The sequence below is a fragment of the Dryobates pubescens genome, chromosome 1 (genome assembly GCF_014839835.1).
Source record: "Dryobates pubescens isolate bDryPub1 chromosome 1, bDryPub1.pri, whole genome shotgun sequence".
Classification (NCBI taxonomy): domain Eukaryota; kingdom Metazoa; phylum Chordata; class Aves; order Piciformes; family Picidae; genus Dryobates; species Dryobates pubescens.
Window position 1 is genome coordinate 36,854,017 of NC_071612.1, and position 6,517 is coordinate 36,860,533.

Below are 6,517 nucleotides of genomic sequence, written 5' to 3' on the forward strand. Positions count from 1 at the left end.
CCATTGGGAGGAAATGAAAAAAAATGTATCTTGAAAGCAGATTGCCTACTTTATTCAAATAGAACTTCCTTCTATTTGTCCTGTTTCCTAAACTTTCAGAAAGGAAGGTGATAAAAGCATGTCGCCGCACAAGTGTCACCTTAGTTCCTTTTATGTCTTTATTACACAAAGATCAAAGAAAGAGGGGCAATTAATGCAAAATTTGAAGACATAAACTCTCAAGAAACACTGAGTTACGAGGCAGTATCTTTTGGGTTTTTCTTTTTAAAATTACATTGGTGCATTTTCATCCCTATCTTCAGCTAGCTATAATTCCACAAAGAGGAGAGCAGTGAAAAATTGCTCTGTCACAAAAAGCACTTCGACTGAACACTGCTGCCAAAGAGCAACATTGACTGTATTGGTGTGAATAAATCATAGTTTCACCACTAGCATGCTTCAAAAAAAGGAGCAGCTCTATAAAAATCCACACTTACTGTTACAGTGGTTCTCAATCCTTCCCTATTACAGGCCACTAAAGCATTTCCAAAGTAAGACCTCTACTTAAAAAAACAACAAGCCTGCTTAAGGGTCTGCTTTTGACTTGGCATCAAACAAATTGACTGTAAGTACTTCAAAGTGGAAGAAAAAGGAGCCCCACAGGAGACTTGCATCCATCATGTTTTACCTAATACTTGACCTCTCATGGTCTGGTCTTTTTCACTAGCTGTCTCAATAGTAGTATCACCTCATTCCTGCATCTGGAGCATGTAATCTCATCCCTCCTATGTGATTGGGCTTTAAGGCCATAAAGCTGATTAATACATGTATTTATGGTCAGTACCTGCTTTGTGGATTATTTTTAATGAAAGTTCTTTTTTTTTTCCTATGGAAAAAGGCAAAAAAGAAAAAAGCAAAGGGTGGATACTTAGGTTTGTAATGAATGCATTTGTCTACTTAGTAATACTGCTACAATAAAAGGCAATTTAGAATCATAGAATGTTAGTGGTTGGAAAGAATCTCTAGAGAACATCTAGTCCAACTCCCTGCCAAAGCAGCATCCCCCTAGGGCAGGATCCCCTAATTGATATGGGAAGAAGCAAAATTTTCCATTGCAAGAGCTTTGTAAGGGAAATGCAAAATCACAATGCAATTTCTTAAGAGCTTTAGAAACTTTCATTATTGGGTCATATTATGCCCGATTAGGTAATCCTCTTAACCACATCATGAAACACTGAACCACATCAACAAGACATCAACACAACCAAAGAACAACCTTGTTAAAGCACTGGTGATACAGAAGTCAAGAACGATGGAACAAGTTGATCACTATGAACTGTTATTGTTAGGGACAGTTTGCAATTACTCTTTGATCACAATGGTCCTAATGGAAGATTTTTTCAGCGTCACTCAAATGCTTTTCTATTTTAAATTTGCAGTCATTTGCATTTCTGTGAAACACATCGTGTTAAAATCAACTGCCATGGAGTAAACACACTGGCTTCGGTAGGGGCCCTGCCCATCCAGAGGACGTACTTGAGACACGTTCAATGAAGCTGACACATGGCAGAGGAAAACTGATTCAGATCACGGTTGTTATCATCATTATTTATGCTCCTTAGCATTGTTCAGCAAGTGGAAAACAGGAAAAACATAAGATGGGAACACAATCTCCTCTGTCAGGAATGCATCCATGAAGTTCAAGAACAAGGCTTTTATTTATTTAAAAACAAACCCACTCATCCATATATGCCTCTGGAAATTTAAATGCAAAACCACCTTCATGAGCACCGCTTAGAGATTGTCTCTGGTAAAATTAGCGAACTGCTCACGAGAATACATCTTGTGATGTTTCAAAACAGGACCCATCCCCACAATACACCAAGTTTAGATGCACAAGCTACACCAACAAAACAGTGAGATCAAATTTTATTCCCGCGCCTGCTAGCAATATTTGAGCGATGTGTACAGTTGAAAGGAAGCCTGGTTTTGGACTTTGGCTTATATAATTGTGTGATTAACTTCTAAGTAAAAGAGATTAAGAAACCCGAGCCTTCCCTTTCTCCTCTTCTGACATTACCGGATAAAAGCTGACATTAGTGCTACAACACCCTGCTAATGAGCCACAGATGGCTTGACTTCAGCTGGACTGCTAACCTACATCATTGTTCACACAGCTAAACGGGTGCGAGTCCAAAGCCCAAAGCCACAAAAAGGCTTTAAGGAAAAACACCAACCAATAATGCATATAAACAGCGACTGATTGATGTTCAACACTTAAAAGACTTTGTTTCATTTTTTCCTCCGTGTAATACCACCAACCCCCATGTAGTCGCTGCTCCACTCTGTTCGGCCGGTCTCAAAGAAATAGTTTTTCCCTATTTCACACCGTGATCGTGAAGGTTAAAAGACAAAAAATGGGCAAATACCAGCCAGCCTAGTGTGTTAAGTGCACTTTTACCGGGTCTTCCTTCTGAACGCTCTGAACTGACTCGGCAGCCCGGGCTACCGCGCCAGGCAGGACCCAGACCCCAGCGCCTCCATCGAGCCCTGTCCAACAACCCCCCCCAGCCCCGTCCTGCACCAGGCGGTCGCCTCCCTGCTCGGTACCGGCGCCTTACCCGGGACGCGCCTGGCGAGGCTGCACCGCGGCGGGACGCTGGCGGCCGCCTCAGCCCTGGGACCGCTCCCGCTCCCGCTCCCCCTCCCCCGTCCCCCGGGAACGCTCCTCCGGGCGGCGGCGGCTGCCAGCCGCTCTCCGCAGCCGGCAGGCAGACAGGCGGGAGCCCGCCCCTCGCTAGCCCTCATCCTCCTCCTCCACGCTTTCTCCTCCCCCTCCCGGCAGCCCCAAGCCCCCTCCTCTCGCTGCCAAGCCCCGGCCGCCCTTCTCACCTCTCAAAGGTCCAGGAAGGGGGCGAGGTTGAGAGGGGGGCGGGGAAAGAGAGGGAGAAGGGAAAAAAAAAAAAAAAAAAAGAAAAAAAAAAGGGCAAGGCAGGCCCTGCCACCCCCCCTCCCCTCCTTTCCCACTCCGTCCCGGCGGCAGCCAGCGCTTCCCGCTCTGCCGGGGGCAGGCGACGGACACTGGGCGCTCCCTCCCCGGCGCTAACGGGTCCCCAGAGGCCCCGCTCCCGGCCCCTCCCCTGCGCGCTCAGGCGGCTCCGACCCCGGGGCCGGCGGGGAGGGGCGGGGTAAGGGGCGGGGTAAGGGGACCCAGGGGCGGGAGGCGCGAGCCGCCGCCAGCCAACCACCGGCCTCCGCGCGCCCTAGGGCAGGGGTAGCGCGTGGCGAGGCGGGGTGGGGTTACGGCTGCTCCCCTTCAGCTGCGGCGCGCGCGCAGCGCTCCCCCTGCCGGTTGGGCGGGGCGAGGCGGGGCGAGCCCGTCCCCCTCCCCTGGGGTTTGTCTGGGTTAATCCTATAGAAAGCCGGGGTCCTCTTGCCTAGTTTCTGGAGCCACAAAGCTAAGCGTAACTTCCCACCACTCTCACTTAAGTGAAATCAGTCTGCAGTGACACACAACACAGCCATGGCCAAGAAGGCCAAAGGTCTCCTGGAAGGCAATAAAAAGAGTGTGGCTGGCTGGGGGAGGTTCTCCTCCCCCTCTACTTTGGCTTGGTGAGGCCACATGTGGAGTTCTAGGTCCAGTCCTGGCCTCCCCAGTTCAAGAGAGACAGGCAGCTACTGGAGAGTCCAACAGAGGGTATGAAGATGCTGAGGTGACTGAAACATCTCTTATATGTAGAGGCTGAGAAACTCAGGATTGTTCAGCCAGGAGAAGACTGAGAGGGGATCTTATCAATATCTAAAGGGCAGATGTCAAGAAGATGGGGTCAGTCTCTTTTCAGTGGTAGAACAAGGAGCAGTGGGCACAAACTAGAACACTGGAGGTTCCACCTCAGCATGAGAAAATCTTTACTGGGTGGGTGACAGAGGACTGGAACAGGCTGCACAGAGAGACTGTGGAGTCTCCTCTGGAGACTTTCAAAATGCACCCAGGATACGTTCCTGTGCAACCTCCTCTAGGTGTTCCTGTTTTGTCAGGGAGGTTGGAATACCTGATCTCCAGAGGTCTCATTCTAACCTAATCACATCATTGTACGATTCTGTGATTAACCTCCTCTCAGGATCTGCCCCTGCTTGGTGCTGAGGCAGCCTGGTTTCTCTGTCCTAGTGGGTAAACACACTCCAGCCTTTGCAGGCATTGTTATGCACCTCCTTATTTGTGAACCTTTGCCTTTTAAAAGTAGAATAATTTTCCAAATTAAAGGACTGTGGGACAGATATGCCTCCAGCTGATAAAGCTGAGAGTTCATTGCTGTGGCATGGTGTTTGATGCAGTAATGGGAGATATATTGCTTGCTTTCCCTAATTCTGCAAGGCAATGTGGCTTATATAGCAGTGCCCATCCGTCTGCCAGTTCTCATCTTGGCTGACTTTAAACAATTTAGCCAATTTTAACTAACTTTGACCAAAGGATGGTGTTTTCAAAGTCATTAATTGTTCTGGCTGTGCAAAAATTGCCAGATAGGTGGGAGGAAGCTTGTCCTCAAGAAGGAAGACTCGGGTTTTCCACTTCATTTGAGGGGTTGGGACACACGCATGTACAGCTGCCCAATGGCAGTGGTGTCTAAAGCCTAGGGTGTCCCTGAGGGAAGCGTGGACAGATCATATGTGGGCTTCCTAAACTCAGAAACTGAATTAAAATATGCCATCACAATAGCCCTAAAATAGATATTCCCCATTTGCTTACTGCAGGATTCTTGGAAATCTCCAGTAGAATCTGAAACTCAACATATTCCAGAGGATATTATTATATCAGCAGGATCCTATGGGGCAATTTCTATTCTGACCTTGGGCACTACAAACAATGATGAAAGTCTGAATGTATCAGAAGGGGATAGATGCATATATTACTTGACAAATTCCTCATGTTGTTTTCCAGTATTTTCTCCATTCCTTGTGGGCAGGAAGGATGAGTGAATACCATGCAACTCCATACCCAGGAATATATAAATAACTGATATGGAAGATACTTAAGGGGCGATGGAGCCTCTCATGAAGCAGACTTCATTTGCTAACATCACAAATATAAATTGTGCAGTATTTTATTGTTTTAATTCATGCTTATGATGTATTGTATCCTCTTAGTTTTGTTGTACAATGCTGTCAACAACAACAAATCAATTAATTTTGCTTTGGTTTCATTGCTTTCATTGCATACAATATTTAAAATAGTGTATTAGCAAATGTATATTGACTACAGCTCCACTGTAAGTCTTTCTATAGAATTAATACTGTATTTGCTTCTACCTGGCTCACTCATCTTCTGGGATAACTAGGTGATGAGAAGGACATTTCAGATTTGTAGGGCACTTCTTATTTTAATTTCAAGAGCATCGCTTCATTTTGGTGGCACTCAATAATTAATGGGTTGTGGGAAAAATACTACATCAGAAGAGAGCTTTCTGAATTAAGTATATGTGCTTTGTATTTGAGTCAAATGGTTTGTTTCTACATATGTACTACCCAGAGTACTTTTATTCAGAACATTTCAGAAATGTTTTTGCAATTTCACCTGTAAGAAGATTTTGTGGAATCACGGTGGTCGTAGGAATGAAAGACCTGACCTTTTTAATTGCAAAGTTTAGCTGAACAGTTGTGATTATACTCCAGAGAAATAGTACCAGTTCTATCCAATCTTCTTCTGATACAAGGGACAGTAACATATATACTCAAGACACTCTACAGATTGGCATCTGTTGTCTTTTAAGAGTACAAGAGCAATGATAACGTAAGGATATTAAGGAAGAATAACCCTGTGCATCAGTATAGATTCAGGGTTGATCAGCTGGAAAGCAGCTCTGCAGAGAAGGACCTTGGAGTCTTGATGAATAACAATTTAACCATTAGCCAGCGGTGTACCTTTGTGGCCAAAAAGGCAAATGGTGTCTTGGGGTGCATTAAGAGTGTGGCCAGCAGGTCAAGGGAGGTTCTCTTCCCCCTCTACTCTGGCCCAGTGAGGCCAGAAGTACTGTGTTCAGTTCTGGGCTCCCCAGTTCAAGAGAGATAACTATGGGATACAGTTCAACAGAGGCTACAAAGATGTTGAGGGAATGGAGCATCTCTCTTATGAGGAGAGGCTGAGCGACCTGGGGCTGTTTAGCCTGGAAAAGAGCAGGCTGAGAGGGGAAGGGAAGGTGTCAGGAGGATGGAGCCAGACTTTTTTCAGTGGTGTCCAATGACAGGAAAACAGCCAATGGTCACAAACTGGAGCACAGGAAGTTCCACCTGAAATTTATGGGTGGCCGAGCATTGGAAGAGGCTGACCAGAGAGGCTGTGGAGTCTCCTCTAGAGTGATTAAAACTCCATCTGGATGTGTTTCTGCACTAGGAGAGGGGGTGGACTAGATGATCTCCAGAGATCCTGTCCAAGCCCCACCATTCTGTGATTTGGTCCTTGTGTCATGCTGTAGTATCTCACACTCAGTTCATTATACTTACTTGCCATATCAGAAACTTGAAGTTGTAATGATCAAATTAG